General features: G+C 34.3%; 1 protein-coding gene across 9 annotated transcripts in view; it reads left to right on the forward strand.

The window, feature by feature from the left end:
• SS18 (SS18 subunit of BAF chromatin remodeling complex) overlaps positions 1 to 17,304 on the forward strand; it is a 79,587-nt gene that overhangs the window by 14,731 nt on the left and 47,552 nt on the right. The window lies entirely within an intron of this gene.

The raw sequence follows: 17,304 nt of genomic DNA on the forward strand, positions 1-17,304 counted from the left end.
TATTCTTTATTTCATTTGTTTCCAGGTATATAGTTCATAATGCTCAGTCAGTCTTGGATTTTTGTAATTAACCTACTTTTTCATGACCCACTTGGTCATGGTCTTTTTAAAAAAGGTGTATTCAGTTTGTTAAATTTTTGATCAAGATTTTTATGTCTGTTCATGGGCATAATTGACTTTTAATTTTCCTTTCTTATAATACCTTTGTTTTTTTATTTTGAGGTTATGCTAGCTTCATAAAATGAGCTGCAGAATTTTCCCACATTTTCTTATCTAGAAAAATTTGCATAATATAGCTATTTCCTAAATGATTGGTATAATTTTTTTAGAAAAGCCATCTGGATCTGGAGTTTTCTTTGTGAGAAGGCTTTTATTTACTTACTCAATTTCTTTATAGTTACAGGACAGTCCATACATTTCTGTATTTTATGAGATACCTATTTTGGTAAATTGTGCTTTTTAGTACTTTAAATTTTCAAATTTATTACATAAAATTTGTGAAATAATCTCTTTTTTCTAATGTTTATAGGATCTGTAGTGATAGTTTTTTTTTTTATTTTGGGGGGAGAGTAAATATAATGACCTCACTTTTATCTTGATTGATTGATTGATTAAATTTTATTTTTTGGCCATGCCCAACCAGGGATTGAACCTGCACCCCTGCATTGGAAGTGTGGAGTCTTAACCACTGGACTGCTAGGGAAGTCCCTCATCTTCTATTCTTAATGTATTTTATTTGTGCCTTTTCGTTAAAAAATTTTTTCATCACCATTGCCAAGTATTTGTTGTATTTTTCTCTTTTAGTCTTTTTAAAGAATCAGTTTTTGGCTTTGATCTTTCTCTGTTGCAGCATTTCTCAAACTTTTTGTTCTCAAAATCCCAGTATATGTAAACATTACTGAGCACTCTGAGGAGTTTCATGTCACTTATATATACTGATAGATTTATTTATTGTGCTTTACTTACTTATGATACTAATATTAGTTCATTTAAAATGAACAACAATAAACCCATTGCTTGTTAATATAAATAACATTCTTTAAAGGAAAAATAACTATATCTTTTTTTTTTAAGCTTTCTGTTGGAATATAATTGCTTTACACTGTTGTGCCAGTTTTTGCTGTACATCAAGTGAATCAGCTGTATTTATACATATATCCCCATATCCCCTCCCTCCTGCGACTGCTTCCCACCCTCCCTATCCCAGCCCTCTAAGTCATCACCCATCATCAAGTTGATCTCCCTGTGTTATACAGCAGCTTCCCACTAGCTATCTCTTTTACATTTGGTAGTGTATATATATGTCAATGCTTCTCTCTCACTTCTTCCCAGCTTCCCCTCATCCCCCACCCCATGTCCTCAAGTCCGTTTTCTACGTCTGCATAACTATATCTTTGAGAACAGATTTAGTGAGATAAATTACGCTGTTTAATAATTTTGCAAATTCCTTTTCAATGTCTGGCTTAATAGAAAACATCTGTATTCTCATATCTACTTCTGAATTCAATCTAGGTTAATATGTTTTGATTGAAGTAGAAGAAAATCCAGTCCCACACAGATTTGCAGTTTGAAAAGGGAAGAATATTTTTAGCCTTTTCAGATTGTTGTGGATAATCTGTGATAGTTCAGCAGATCTCAGCAAATTTTTTTTAAAAGGTTAGTTGCAGTATGGAATCTGAAATCATATCAGTACGTTTTTCTTATTCTGGTACATTGAAGTTCATTGGTCTGTCTTGCATTTTGGATGGGTCTTTTACTTGCGTGGTTTCGTAACATCATGCTTTGGTTATTTGGAAAATAATAAGTTCACTTAGTTATGCTCATTTTCCAAATATTGATACATTTCATTATATGATACCAAAAACCACATTTGTTGAAATCACCACCATTCTAATCAGAAAGCTCTCTTTAAGTATTGGGATGCTGTCAAGCTCAAGACAGTAAATATAAGTTTGCCAAATTCCCAGTTCTTCCTTGAAAAATCAAATTTGATCATTGGCCATAAATGTTGTCAGTTGTTTTCCAGGCTCACTGTGTTCAGTTTTGAGGAAATGTCTGCCAAATACTCAAGCCTGGATAAGTATAATTTGTCTAGAAATTGTTCTTTCAAGTAAAATTGGTGTTCTTTGAAAACAGTGCCTAAATCAGCAAGCAGCTTAATCACAGAGTGTTTTCATTTTACTTTGATTTGCAGCAGATATGTTTATTATTTTCTCATTTTGTCACACAGAATATTTAACCGACATAGAGAATTTAATAAATGAATAATTTTTATACTACTTCATCAAGGACATCCTTAAGTGAAAATGACTTTTTCTTTCTTTAACTGCTAGTCTGTGGCAGTCAGTAATACAGTGGTTTACAGCAGAGTTTGATACCTTGATGTTACATCCTAAGGCTCATCAGTTACATCCACTTTTGCTTTTGCACCATGATACTGTAAAATAGCAACATAGCCTAAAAGGGAAACATCATCTTAGTATTATTATGGAAATAGTTCTGACCTTTTGGAGTCCCTAAAAGAATCTTGAGAACCAGACTTTGTGACCGTATTGCTCTTTTGTATGTTTTTGGATATGACTAGTTTCTGATCTCATCTTTATTACTTCATTTTATTTTCTTTCAGTGTATTTTGCTTGTTCTTTTTCTAAGTTTTAAAATGAATGCCTGCTTCATCAGTTTTAATCCTTCCATACTAATGTATGCATTTTAGGATGTAAATTTCTGTCTAGTTAGTTCTGTTATATATTATATACATATTTATTCAGTTCCAATATTTTATAATTTCCATTGTTATTTCTTCTTTATACATGGGTTGATAAATGTATTTCTTAGTTTGCAAACATAGGGCAACTTTGTTTTCTTTTTCTTAATGATTTCTGACTTCATTGCATTGTGGGTAGGTAATGCTTTTGTATGATTTCAGTTTTGGGGAATTCATTGAGATTTGTCTTACAGTCCAGCATATGGTCAGTTTTTACAAATGTTCCATATATTCTTTTTTTTTAAATTAATTAATTTATTTTTATTGGCTGTGTTGAGTTTTTTTTTTTTTTGCTGTGCGCGGGCTTTCTTTAGTTGTGGTGAGTGGGGGCTACTCTTTGTTGTGGTGCATGGGCTCCTCATTGCCGTGGCTTCTCTTGTTGCGGAGCATGGGCTCTAGGCTCGTGGGCTTCAGCAGTTGCAGCCCATGGGCTCAATAGTTGGGCTCTAAAGCACAGGCTCAATAGTTGTGGCGCACAGGCTTAGTTGCTCCGCGGCATGTGGGATCTTCCTGGAGCAGGGATCGAACCCGTGTCCCTTGCATTGGCAGGTGGATTCTTAACCACTGTGCTACCTAGGAAGCTGTGTTCCATGTATTCTTTAGCCCCTGAGTGCAAAGTCACTATGTTTACTAGCTCAAGTGTGTTAATCTTGTTTGAATCTTCTACATAGCCTTACTGATTTTTTTTTTTAAACTTTGCAGTGTTTCATTTGTATGTTTGTTCTATCAGTTACTGAGAGGTGTATGTTTAAAATGTCCAAGTATAGTTTTGGATTGACTGTTTTTCCTTGTAACTCTCACATTTTTGTTTATTACATTTTGAGGCACTGTTAGTGGATGCATGTATGTTTAGAAATGTTATAGCTTTCTGGTTCTTTGTAACGTGTTATTATGAAGTATCCCTTCTTTCTAATTATGCTTTTGGTCTTAATGTATACTTGTCTGGTTTTTGTGTAGCTCAGTCAGCTTTCTTTAGCATTTGCATGGTGTATCTATCTTTCCGTTTCTTTGTGTTAGAGATAAGTGTCTTATGAACAGCATGTAGATTTAAAAAAAAATCCAATCTAGCAATCTTTGTTATTTACTTGAAATATGAAATCCATTTATAGTGAACGTAATTGCTCGTATATCTGAGTTTAAACCTACCATCATACAGTATACTTTGTTTTGTCTCATCTGTGTATATTCCTTTTTTCTGTTCTTTTTGTCTTTATAATTTTTTTTTATTCCTTTTTAGGACTAGTTTGGAAGTTATATGCTTACTGATCTTTTAGAGGCTATATATAATAGTTAATAATTCAAGGACCCTCAGATACTTTCTTTCTCTTCACTTCCTCAATGATGTATCCATTGTTGTTACACATTTTAAATCTGTGGATACTTACTTACAAGTGACTATTACTGTTTTTAAAGTTAGTATCCATTATAGTTATCATTATTACCCCTTTTGATACTTTTCATTCTTCCCTTCATTTGCGATCTTTTCTCTCAAATCATTTCTTTCTTTCTCCCTAGAAAACATATTTCAGTATTTCCTTTTAGCATTGGTTTGGTGGCGACCGATACCTTCAGGTCTTGTTTTGTTTGTTTTGGGTTTTTTTGTTTGTTTTTTTATGTTCTGAAAATGCCTGTTTTTCACTATCACTCTTAAAAGATGTTTTTGCCAGGGACAGAGTTTAGGTTGGCATGTGCGCACATTAAATTAATCATTCTACTATTTTCTTTCTTGTATCTATTGACAATTGAGTGTCAATGTAAATATTACTGTTTTGAAGACAATTTGTTTTCTTTGTGTTGAAAATTTTTTGCTCTGTCTAGAGTTTTTTGCAGTTTTATTATGATCTCTCCAGGTGTGTGTTTCTTTTTATTTATCCTGCTTGGTGTTTGTTGAGATTTCTGAAATCTGTGGATCGATATCTTTTAACAGTTTTGGGAAATTCTCAACTGGCTTTTTATATTGGCTAACATGCCTACAGCAAATGTAGCCCCCAGGTTTGGGCCCATGTCTCTGGAATTTTTTCCTTCTGGATCTTGGCCTGTTCATTTTAAATTATTTTTTGTCTGCTCTTCTGTATCTTTAAACGTATTTTTAAAGTATTTTCTCTAGGTTTTTTGGTTGTCCACAGTGGAGGGTTTGAATGACCTAATCTGCTGTTAACGTATGTGATTCTTTAAGTATTGGAATAGAATTCTGTTTTGCTACCCATAGAATATTAGTTGTTGTTATGGTTTCTCAGATATGATTTTCACTGGAGAGAGAACAAACACTTGCAAAAGGTCTACTAAGTATTGGGTCCTTTCAGTACTTCATTTCATCCTCAGAATCCTTTAAGATATCAGTCCCATTCTGTGGTTGAGGAAACTGAATCTCAGGGTGATTAATGTGTCTAGGGTCTTGTAGTTGGTAAGTGGTAGCATGGCATTTGAACCCAGGCCTTACTGAAAGCAGTTCATGCATTATGATATCAAGTCATGTTGCTACTAGGATGGAATGAAAATAAAAGTCTGACCCATTTGCTCTTAGGTTTGTGTAGCAGGGTAGGACTTGTCTAGATTTTTCTAGAGCTTGAATCTAAATTTTGCAACCTGCAGTAACTTGATTGTTCTGTTGTGTTATTATGGAAATGAATGCCTTAATCATTTTTGTTTCTTTCTCTTCCAGCATTATTCCTATACTTAGGCATTAAGTTTAAAAAAAAGTTAAATGAATGAGTCTGCTTATAGTTTTGCAGACTATACTATAGGTTTAAGAGGCAGGTTAAGAATTTAGCTTATTATCATTAGGGTAGCCTATAACTCAGTGATTCTTTTTTTTTTTCTCCTGTCCTAGTACATCTGAAAAATATGACATTCTGAACATGTTCTCATCAAAACCGTAACACATTACAGCAGCAGGGATTCTCGAGTCAGGGCATTTAGTGTGGAGAGGGGACACTCTCCTCCAGTTAGTCTTATCAGAATCTCGTTGGTGGCTGGGGAATGAGGGTAGTTTACAGTGTCCTCAGGTGATTCTGTTACCCCTTCCATATCCCTTCTACCCAACTGAGAGTCTCTGTGTAACTTCCGATACCATGCAATTCTGGATTTTGTCAGTTTTTCGTGATTTAAGATATTATCTTCATAAAATATGGAAATGTGTTAAAGTTTTAAACATTACGACTTCTCAAATATGTCCCATATTCTTTCTAGCTCTTATGGAGAACACAGAAGTGTGGGTCATACCACATATCTTGAGATTTAGTTACTCATTTCTCTTGCACATTCTCAGGAAGGCAGTAATTATTGAGAAACCAGTATGGTATTAAGCTTACTGTAGAAATTCATTAAGATACCGCAGAATCTCTAACACAGAATTTACTATTTCATTCTCACCTGTTGCTAAGTTATATACTCTTATAGGATTTTTTTGCTTTTTTTTTAATAGAATTTACATTTTTCCCTACAGATCAAATAGGACAGTAAAAATTATTACTATTTATATTCAGGGAAAGTATTATGTTATTTTACCATCACGTGGTTAAGAACTATCACGAAGGAAAAACACACATTTCGTTACAAACCTACCATCATTTCAGATTCATTTAACACAGAGTCAGCATTTTACATCATATTTTACTAAAGAATATAGATATTGCCATTTGTGTGTTTTGAAATAAAATTTTTACCTCTTAATATTGGTCAAAGTTTTATTTAAAATGTGTGATCAAATTTTCATTTTAAAAAATGGGTATTTTGAAGGTTAAGTTCCTTGGGGAGCTAAATTAGCAAAGGAGGAAGCGTTTTAAAAAGACTAGAAATAAACAGATCCTCATAGTAGAGGGAACACCAGAGAGTTGGACCAGTAAAGAAAAGCAGGGCTAGAGAGGGGAAAAATCAACAAGATGGGAAGCATCTGGATTAGAGATGAAACCGGAAGAAACGTGAATTTGGGAAAACTAGGACAGCAGAATACATACAACCAATCTGCCAAAAGGTTACTAACTGTAGTTGGAGAAATTTTGACCCTGATAAAGGATGGTATGTTTTAGGGTGATTTTACTGAAGTTTTCCAGAATGGAATTTTTCACTTTAACTGGTTGTGGGAATTGGAAATGTGCTCATAATTATATGTAAGTTCAACTTTCAGTTTTTTAATGCCCCCCCCCCCCAAAAGAGGAATTATGAACTTATAGTAATATTTCATGTATCTGGAACTAGATCAGATCTAGCAAGCTTCTTCTGTTTGAAAGTCAAGAATTAAAAAACTAGAAATAAAAGGAAAAAGACCTAAAAGGAGAAAAACAACTTGTAAAGCCAATGTACTAACACTTAAGCATTTTACTTCTTAGTTTGGGCCCTGGGTATTCTTTTCTTATTTCAAAGGCATTGTAAGTTTGTAACAGAAACCATTCTTAATCTTATGCATATTTTAACAAGTTTGCTTTTTCAATTTTAAGACTATAGCCAAGAAGCAGCAAATCACAAATCAGAACTTGGAGGGGGTATTCTATAGGCAGGCATACTTACAAGCAATGTCACCTGACAGCTGAGGTGGCATTGAAAGAGACCAAATATTTATACAAAGCTGACATGATTCAAAATGTACACCATTCTGACTCCATTTAGTATAGGTATATAGGGTCCTATCTACCTTGGGTAAATGTTGAAGGCATCATTGGAATATTGGTATTCAGAGTTGGTATTTACTTTCTGAAACAACATAAACTATTGACATAATTATTTTCATCATATGAGCTAGGAACAATTTTACCAGTAGAAAGTATGACATTATATGTATGTAAGTTCTTCCTACAAACATACTTTGAAGAAATTGCATTTCTACGTTTTAGGCTAATATTGGTTATTGTTAGTTTATTTTTGTCATCTGCTAGTATAATGAAATGGTAAGCACCACTGATTTAGGAAAGAATTATGAGAGAACAATTAAAGTTAAAAAAGCTTTTATCCATTGATTTAATTTTTCTTTGGGAAAAACTTGAGAATACAGTCTTTATTGTAGTAGTTCATTTTGAAAGCATATATTCTGGAAATATTTCTGCAAAATTAAAAATTTTAAAGCGGGAAGGAACCTGGATAATCACATAATCTAGTGTCTCTGTAACTTGGCTGCACATTTTTAAAAGCTTTTCAGGTGATTCTGTTGTGTAACTAGGAATTGAGCATTTTATATTGCTTTGCTTTTTAAATGGAATATCCAGTGATGTTTGATATACGAAACTTTGGAAAAATATGATTCCTATTTCTGTAGTATCACCTTCATTTGATGTGTACCTTGACCATTTTTACAATATGAGAGAGATAATGCTTATTCTATCAATATAATGTTATTAAACAAAGGAGTAAATAAAACAATTCAAGGTGTCCAGTATGTAGAAGGTACTCAGTAAGTACTGATGGTGAAGATGAAGGTAGTTTGTAATTGGAACATATAAATGGAAAGATAAATCAGGTTCAGGAATATTTGAAAGAAGATTAGCAGGATTCATTCACTGAATACATGTGAAGGATAATGGAAAGAGTTTGGAGACTCAACTGATATTAATGCCATTCACTAAGATTGAGTGTATATGCATTTAATTTTAAAAGAAGGCTGAAAGTTGTTTGGAATTGCTTGTCTTGCTTTTCACTTAATTCAGTATGAGCATTGAGTTTAAAAAAATTGCTAACTAGATACACTTGAATTTTAAATGTATTAAAGATGATTTTTGTTTAATAGGTGTTCTGTACAAAAAATAAAAGTCTTAACTATTCATGAAAATTGCTTTAGAGGAAGTAGGCTTACATTTTATATATTGTTTTTTCTTTTCTAAATTGCATTTTTTGGTGATGCCACACTTGATGTTCTGAGTTAGTGTTGAGCTCCTGATTAGCCTTTCCTTACACAGGTGTCAGTAAAAACGGTAATATATTTGTCTTTAGGTTCAGTGACTGTGCTAGCATCACTGACTAAAATTTGATATTATAGGATTTACTGTTCACAATGGTTGGAGCTGTGGAATGTTTTAAAGATTAGCAGGGTTTATTTCATTTATAAATTTTAACATTTAGGTTCTCTAGTATATTTATAAGCTTCATTCACTTATTTAATATAGTTCTGAAAAAAAATTACACATTTGTACTTTTCGCAGTAAGATAGATCCAATTTCTTTACATATTTGGACTCAATTTGACAGTCTTCTGAATTTTATATATACTATCCAGCAAATAGTTAACATGATTTTTCCTAGGATTCTGACAAGATAGGCAACAATGTTGGCAGAATGCTCCCTATAATATATTAATGTGGAGAAATGTGCCCCCATAAATCAATTCTCTATGAAATACAGGGTTACCTTCTTTATGAAACTTTCCCTAATCCTCATTAGCGGAACTAATCACTTCAACTATGTTTCAAGTGTGCTTTAAATATAGGTACTTACAAAATAGCATATAGTTATACCATAGAATTACTGTCTGTTGTCTTTAATTTCATTTATAGAAATTTTTGGCATATAAAATACACATATACACTTCAAAAGACCAGTTCCCTGTAGTCTTGCTTCTGGAAGAAGCTTCTGTTTTTAACACCAAAATGTCTTAGACACCTTTTATCATGTGGCAGTATATGAGGTACAAGAGAAGGAAGACAGCTGTGGCAGGTGAAAGAGAGGAGGCGCCTGAGATGGTCGCTGTTTCTGTGTAAAAGAACTCAGTTTTTATACTACTCACTTGAGACAGGAAAGAGGAGAATGCAGGCTGTACACTTTTTTTTCCTTTAACAGCAGAGCACAGAGGGGGAACTGAGATGGATGAGTTTTGCCCACACTGTTTGGAGAGGGCTGTGGGGTATCCAGATTGGTTATGTCAAGTGGTGCACCCTTGGGCAAGATGATACATACTTGGGAGCCAAGGATGTGGAGGGGGAACCTCAAGTCAAGAATATAAAAACCAGGAGCATGGCTGAAATCTCCCAGGAAGGATGTGTATAGTAAAAAAGATGTTCAAGGAGAGATCATCCACAGCTGAAGGGCAGGTAAAAGATGGGGAGCTGAGCAGTTAGAAAGGTTAAAAAAAGAGAAAACTATCACAGAAGTTAAAGAACACCAGTTTCAACATTATCACTCTGCCCAAATAAACGTGATCGTGTTTATCACTTAAAGCATTCTGAAAATGATGCCAATGGTGAAGACAAGTTCTTTCCATAATTCTAAATAAGAATTTGAACCCTTTCATTAAAAAAAACTATAATAAAAGACAGGGTACAGAACAGTGTGTACAGCAAGGTTCTACTTGCATAGAAAAGAAGGAGAAAGTATGTATTTACATTGGCTTTTTCTTTTTTTCTTTTTGATGATTTTTTAAAATTTAATTTTTAAAGATTTGTTTTTATTTGTTTATTTGTTTGTTTGTTTATTTTTGGCTGCATTGGGTCTTCATTGGTGTGCCCGGGCTTTCTCTAGTTGTGGCGAGTGGAGGCTACTCTTCATTGCAGTGCGAGGGTTTATCATTGCAGTGGCTTCTCGTTGCGGAGCACAGGCTTCAGTAGCTGTGGTAGCTGGGCTCAATAGTTGTAGCTCACAGGCTCCAGAGTGCGGGCTTAGTAGTTGTGGTGCACGGGCTTAGTTACCGCGAGGCATGTGGGATCTGCCCGGACCAGGGATCAAACCCGTGTCCCCTGTATTGACAGGTGGATTCTTAACCACTGCACCACCAGGGAAGCCCCTACATTGGCTTTTATTTGCATAAAAAACAAGAAAGAGGTGGGAGTAGGCTTTTGTATGATTTATAGTTTTTTTATATTCTAAAGAAATATTGAAGATAACTTTATAATCAGATTTTTAGTTTTATAGTAAATCATTTAAATTTGATGGTTTCTTCATTTATCTAAGTATTGAGTACCTACTGTGTGTCAGGTGGTAGTTTTTTGAAACATCAGTAAACACAAATATTCCTGTTCTCTTGGGTTTTATATTCTAGCATGCAAGGCAGGCATAACAAATAATTAAATAGCATAGCCTGTTAGAAGATGGAAAGAGCTAAGGAAAAGGAAAACAGATAGGCAGGGAAGAGGTGTATTTGGAATACTGGAGGCGGGGGATGGAATTTGTAATGTGAAGTAGAGTGGTCAGGGTAGACCCTTTGAGAAGGTGACATCTGAGCTAAGACTTAAGGAAGAGTGTTTTAGGCACAGGAAAGAAGCAGTGGAAAGCTCCTGAAATGGAACTGTGCCTGGCTTGTTCAAGGAAAAACAGGAAGGTTATTGTGGTTGGGACAGAGTCAGGTAAGGAAGTTGTCTGAACAGAACCTTTGTGTGGGCTATTGTAAAGACTTTGTTTTTCACTCTGAAATCGGAAGCTCTTGGAGGATTGAGCTGAAGAGCGAACTGCTACATTTTAACTCGCTTGTTCTGATTACCATGTGGAGAATTTACTGTGGAGGAGCATGGGTTGGAGCAGGGAATCCAGTAAGGAGGCTCTGGAAGTAATCAACCTAAGAGAGGTGATGGTGGCTTGTACCAAGGTGGTAGCAGTGGAGGTAGTAGTAGAGTGGTCAAATTGAGGATTTATTTTAAAGGTAGAGCTCAAAGGATATGTTGAGAATTGCATGTAGGGGGCAGAGTGTAAGAAGGAGAGAGCCGTCAAGGATGACCTCGTGGTGTTCAGAGCAGCTGGAAGGATGAAACTGCCATCAGCTGATACTGTTGTGTAAAGGGATTTGAGGCTGAGGCAGAGCTGTCAGAGATTCAGTGTTGTTGATTTTAAGTTTGAGGTCTCTGATAGACTTCCAGATGGAGATGTGGAGGTAGAATAGGCAATTTCGACAATTAAAAAACATGAAAATTACTACAAAGATACTGGCCCCTAATTTAATTTTGAAATGCTATATTTTAAAATCATTTTTTCATTTAACAAATCTTTACTGAGTACCGTATTTGATACTAGATGATTGAGGGCTACAGTGATAAGCAAATATAATTATGGACTCAGTCCTTACAGAAGTTAACATAGTGTGGTAGACAGACATGAGTTACACATTCTAAGTGCCAATTGTAAATGCTATGAAGGAAGGGCATCTAGGACTAAGGAAGCAGATAATAGAGCCTGATGGTTCTGGTGGTCAGGGAAGGCTTTCTTGAGGAAATGACATTTGAGCTATGATTTACATAGAATAAAATTCATTCATTTAAATTGTATAGATGGATGAATTTTGACAGATCCATGGAACCACCACTACAAGATATAGAACAATGCTGTCATTCCAAAAAAGTTTTCTGATGCCTTTTTTTTGCCCATTTTCAATTGGGTTGTGTTTTTTAAAAACTGATTTGTGGTTCTTCATATATTCTAGATACAAATCTTTTATTGGCTATCTATATTGCAGATACCTTCTTCCAGTTTGAAAGTTGCTTTTTTATTCTTTTTATGGTTTCTTTGGATGAACAGTTTCTAATTTAAATGAAATCCAATTTATCAATCTCTTTTTTTTCTTTTCTGTATCTTGTTTAAGAAATATCTTCTTATATCAAGGTCACGAAGATACGCCTATGCGTTCTTCTAAAAGTTCGTTTATCCATGATTCATTGCAGATTAAATTTGTTTATGATCTGAGCTAGGAGTCAGGGTTCATTTTTGGTCATATGATATTCAGTTTATCCAGTACCATTTATTCAAGAGATCAGTTTTTACCCATTGAATATAAGTCGTTTTGTTGTAAGGTGACTGTGTGGGTGAAACTGTTCCTCAGCTCTGTTCTATTGGTCTGTTTATTCTGTTGGTTTATTTATCTGTCCTTGTATCAACCACATATCTTAATTATAGCAGCAGGTAGTGTTCTTTGAGTGTCCTGGCTATTCTAAGTCTTTTGTATTTCCATATAGATTTTAGAGTCAGCGTGTTAATTTCTGCAGCCAGTATGTTAGGATTTTGATTGAGATTACATGGAAACTCTTAAGTCAACATTGGAGAAACTGATATCTCCACAATATTTAGTCTTCTAGTCAGTGAAGATGGCATGTCCCTCTGTTAGTAAACTCCTTAATCTCTCTCAACAATGTCGCAGTGAAGAAGTGTTGCACATCTCTTGATAGATTTATTCCTAGCTATTCAATTTTTGGGGGTGCTATTATACATGGTATCACTTTTTAAAATTTAATTTTCTAGTTGTTTATTGGAAATGTATAGAAATTCAGTTGGCCTTTATATATTGACCTTGTCTCTAGTTACCTTAGTGATTCTAATAGTTTGTTACAGATTCTCTAGGGTTTTCTATGCACTCAATCATGCTATCTTCGAATAATAATTGTCTTTTCCAATCTTTTCTTCCTTTTTATTTTTTTCCTACTTTATTCTTTTTTCATACTATTGATTTGTTTGTTGGTTTATTTTGTTGAATAGACTTGGTATTTATGGATATTCTTGTCTTGTTCCTGAATTCTTGCTTTCTTTCCTGAAAGTCCAGTATTTCATCTGTAAGATGATATTGATTATACATTTTTTTTGTAAACCAGATTTGTTAGATTAAGGATGCTCCCGTTCTTAATTTTTTTAAATCTTTAGTGGGTGTTGAATTTTATGAGATAATTTTCCTTTATTGAGAGGATTATATGAATTTTATTTTGGTAATTTGGTGACTTACAATGATTAATTTCCAAAAGTTAAATCAGCCTACATTCCTGGAATAAACTCCATTGGTTATATAATGCATCGTCTTTTTAATACAGTCTGTATTTGACTTGCAAAATATTGTTTAGGGTTTTGTTCATGAGAAATATTGGCCTGTAAATTTCTTCCTTGTAATGTCATTGTCAGGTTTTGGTATCAGAGTTTTGCTGATGTCATTAAGAATTGGGAATTGTTCCCCATTTTTGTGTTCTCTGGAAGAGTACATGTGGTTCACTGAGTACTTCCCTATTTCCTTCATTATACTACTTTGGGTTTGTTTGCTGTCATTTCCTAACTGTTGCAGATGGAAGCTTATATCATTAATTTTTCAACTTTTCTTAAAAATGCATTTTAAATATGCATTTTAAAGCTATAAATTTTCCTTTTAGCATAACTTTAGCTGCATCTCACAAATTTTGATGTTGCATTTTCATTACCATTCAGTTAAACGTATTTTCTAATTTCTGTTGTTATTTCTTCATTAACTAATAGGTTATTGGTTTTTAGTTATTGATTTCTAGTTTAATTCCACTGTGTTCAAAACATGTAACACATGGTTTCAATTTTTTGTTGACGTGCTCCATGGCCCATTTGTGGCCTAGTTTGGCCTGTATTTCTTGAGTACTTGAGAAGAATGTGTATTATACAATTGTTGCATATAGTAGTCTATGCATATTAATTACATTAATTGTTAATAGTGATGTCAAATCTTTCATGTTCTTGGGGTTTTTTTTTTTTTTTCATTTGTTTGTTGTTTTTTTGGTCTCTTCTGTCGATTACTAGAAGAAGTATATTAAAATCTCCAACCATTATTGTGGATTATTCTGTTTTTCCTTTTGGTTCTGTCACCTTTACATTATAGATTTTGAAGCTGTGTTATGAGATGTGTGCAGATTTATGATTTTGAAGCTGTGTTATGTGTGCAAATTTATGATTGTTACATTTCTGTTGAATTGATCCTTTTATTATAATAAATTATGCCTTTAGTATTTTTAGTAGTATTTCTTCTTATTTATTTATTTTGCCATGCCACGAAGCTTGTGAGATCTTAGTTCCTCAACCAGGGACTATGGATCGAACCTGTGCCCCCTGCATTGGAAGCAGAGTCCTAACCACTGGACCACCGGGGAATTCCCCTAGTAGTATTTCTTGATTTGAGTCAACTGTGATATATAGTGACATCACCATACCTTTTTTTAAAAAATATTTATTTATTTATTTATTGACTGCATTAGGTCTTCATTGCTGCATGCGGGCTTTCTCTAGTTGTGGTGAGTGAGGGCTAATCTTCGTTGCCATGTGTGGGCTTCTCATTGCTGTGGCTTCTCTGGTTGTGGAGCATGGCTCTAGGCACGCGGGCTCCGTAGTTGTGGCTTGCGGGCTTAGTTACTCTGCGGCATGTGGGATCCTCCTAGACCAGTGTTCAAACCCTTATCCCCTGCACTGACAAGCGGATTCTTAACCACTGGGTTACCAGGGAAGTCCTATCACCATACTTTTGATTGGTGTTTACATAGTATTCTCTTTCTTTTAATATCTATGTGTGCTTAAGTTTAAAGTGGATCTTTTGTAAACAGAATATAATTGAATGTTTTAAAAATTTAATAATTTTGTTATTGTATTGAAATGAGGGTGTCCATATACATTTAATGTTGAATGTGATATAGGAGGCTTCAAGTCTATCAACCTGATACTAGCTTCCTACTTGTCTCTTTCTGGTCCTTCTTTAAATTAATCAAGAATTATGTGTTCCTCTCTACTGGTTTTTTAGCTATACATTTTTTATATGGCATATGCATTTTTAAGTAGTTGCCTAACAGATTACAGTGTGCATCCTTGGTTTATTAGATTCCACTCTAAATTTGTACTTTTAACAATCGCTGAAAAATACAAGAAATTTAGAACAATTTAACTTCATTTGTTTTGCTGTCCTTTATGTTAATCTTGTCATATTTTATACTTCTGCATATGTTTAAACTATGCTAGTCCTTGTTACTGTTATTTTAGATGTGAATATTTTTATTTATCTACATATTTACCTTTCCATTCCTATTAATTCCTCTAGTTCTGTGCCATTTTCTTTCCTTCCTTCCTTCCTTCCTTCCTTCCTTCCTTCCTTCCTTCCTTCCTTCCTTCTTTCTTTCTTTCTTTCTTTCTTTCTTTTTCTCTTTCTTTCTTTCTTTCACCATTTTCTTTTAGCTGGATGAATTCTCTTCACTTGTTACAGGTTATCTCAGCTTTTGTTCATTCGAAACTAGTATTATTTCATCTTTGTGTTCAGGGGATATTGTTTCTTAGTATAGAATTCTAGGTTGGTGGCTTATAATTCTCTTTTTCTGTCTTAGCACTTTAAAGATGTCATTTTTTAAATATAAATATTCTGTTTCTGTGATTTCTGATAAAAAATAGGTTTTTAGTCTAATTGTCATTCCCCTGAAGATAATGTGTCTTATTTTCTCTGGCTGCTTTTGAGATTTTCACTTTGACTTTGGTTTTTAGAACTTTGATGTATCTAGCTATGGTTTTCTTCATATCATGCTGAGGTTTGTAGAGCTTCTACTTTTGCTAGAAACTCATGACTTTTGTTAGCTTTGGAAAATTATTGAGCAGCATTCTTATTGCTTTTGTGTTATTTTCTCTTCTCTACTTTTTTTTTTTTTTGGCTGCACCGCATGGCTTGTGGGATTTGAGTTCCCTGACCCGGGATCGAACCTGGGCCCTTAGCAGTTAGAGCAGAATCCTAACCACTGGACTGCCAGGGAACTCCCTCTCTTCTCTACTTTTGTAACTGCAGTTAGATGTGTGTAGGCCTTTTCACCTCGATGTACATGTCGTTACACTTTTGGGTTTTTTTTTTCTCTCCTTTGTATCTGTTTTGATGTGTTGTATTTGCTATACATTTGTTGCTCCATTTGACTCTTTCAAGATTTCCAGGCTTTGCTGAAATTTTCCATTTGTCCTGTTTGTTTTTTGCCTTGAACATATCAATCTGTCATTTTTAAAGTCTCTCAGATAACTCTAAAATGTGAATGACCTATGTGTCTTTTTCTATTTTCTATTATTTCTATTGGTTGTCCATCTACTCTTTTTTCTTTAAATTTTATTTATTTATTAATTAATTACTTTTAGCTGTATTGGGTCTTTGTTGCTGCATGTGGGCTTTCTCTAGTTGTGGTGAGTGGGGGCTACTCTTCATTGCATTGCATGGGTTTCTCATTGTGGTGGTTTCTCTTGTTGTGGAGTGAGGGCTCTAGGTGTGCAGGCTTCAGTAGTTGTGGCTTATGGGCTCTAGAGCGCAGGCTCAGTACTTGTGGTGCACGGGCTTAGTTGCTCTGCGGCACATTGAATCTTCCCGGACCAGGGCTTGAATCCGTGTCCCCTGCATTGGCAGGTGGATTCTTAACCACTGCACCACTAGCGAAGTTCCTTTTTTTTTTTATTGGAGATAAAATTCACACAACATAACGTTCACCATTTTAACCTTTTAAAGTATAGTACCCCTCAGAGATATTGTGGGTTCAGTTCCATACCACCACAATAAAGTAAATATTGCATTAAAGCTAGTCACAGAAAATTTTCAGTTTCCTAGAGCATATAAAAGTTACATTTGCACTGTACTGTAGCCTATGAAGTGTGCAATAACACTGTCTAAAAAACAATGTATGTACCTTAAGTAAAATATTTTATTGCTAAAAAATGTTAACCATCATCTGAATCTTCAGCGAATTGTAATCTTTTTGCAATGGTAACATTAAAAAGCATTGCTCACAGATCACCATAACAAATATAAAAATTATGAAAAAGTTTGAAATATTGTGAAAATTACCAAAATGTGACACAAAGACATGAAGTGAGCAGATGCTGTTGGAAAAATGGCACCGATACACTTGCTCCACACAG

This window comes from Hippopotamus amphibius, chromosome 11, assembly GCF_030028045.1.
Source record: "Hippopotamus amphibius kiboko isolate mHipAmp2 chromosome 11, mHipAmp2.hap2, whole genome shotgun sequence".
Classification (NCBI taxonomy): Eukaryota; Metazoa; Chordata; class Mammalia; order Artiodactyla; family Hippopotamidae; genus Hippopotamus; species Hippopotamus amphibius.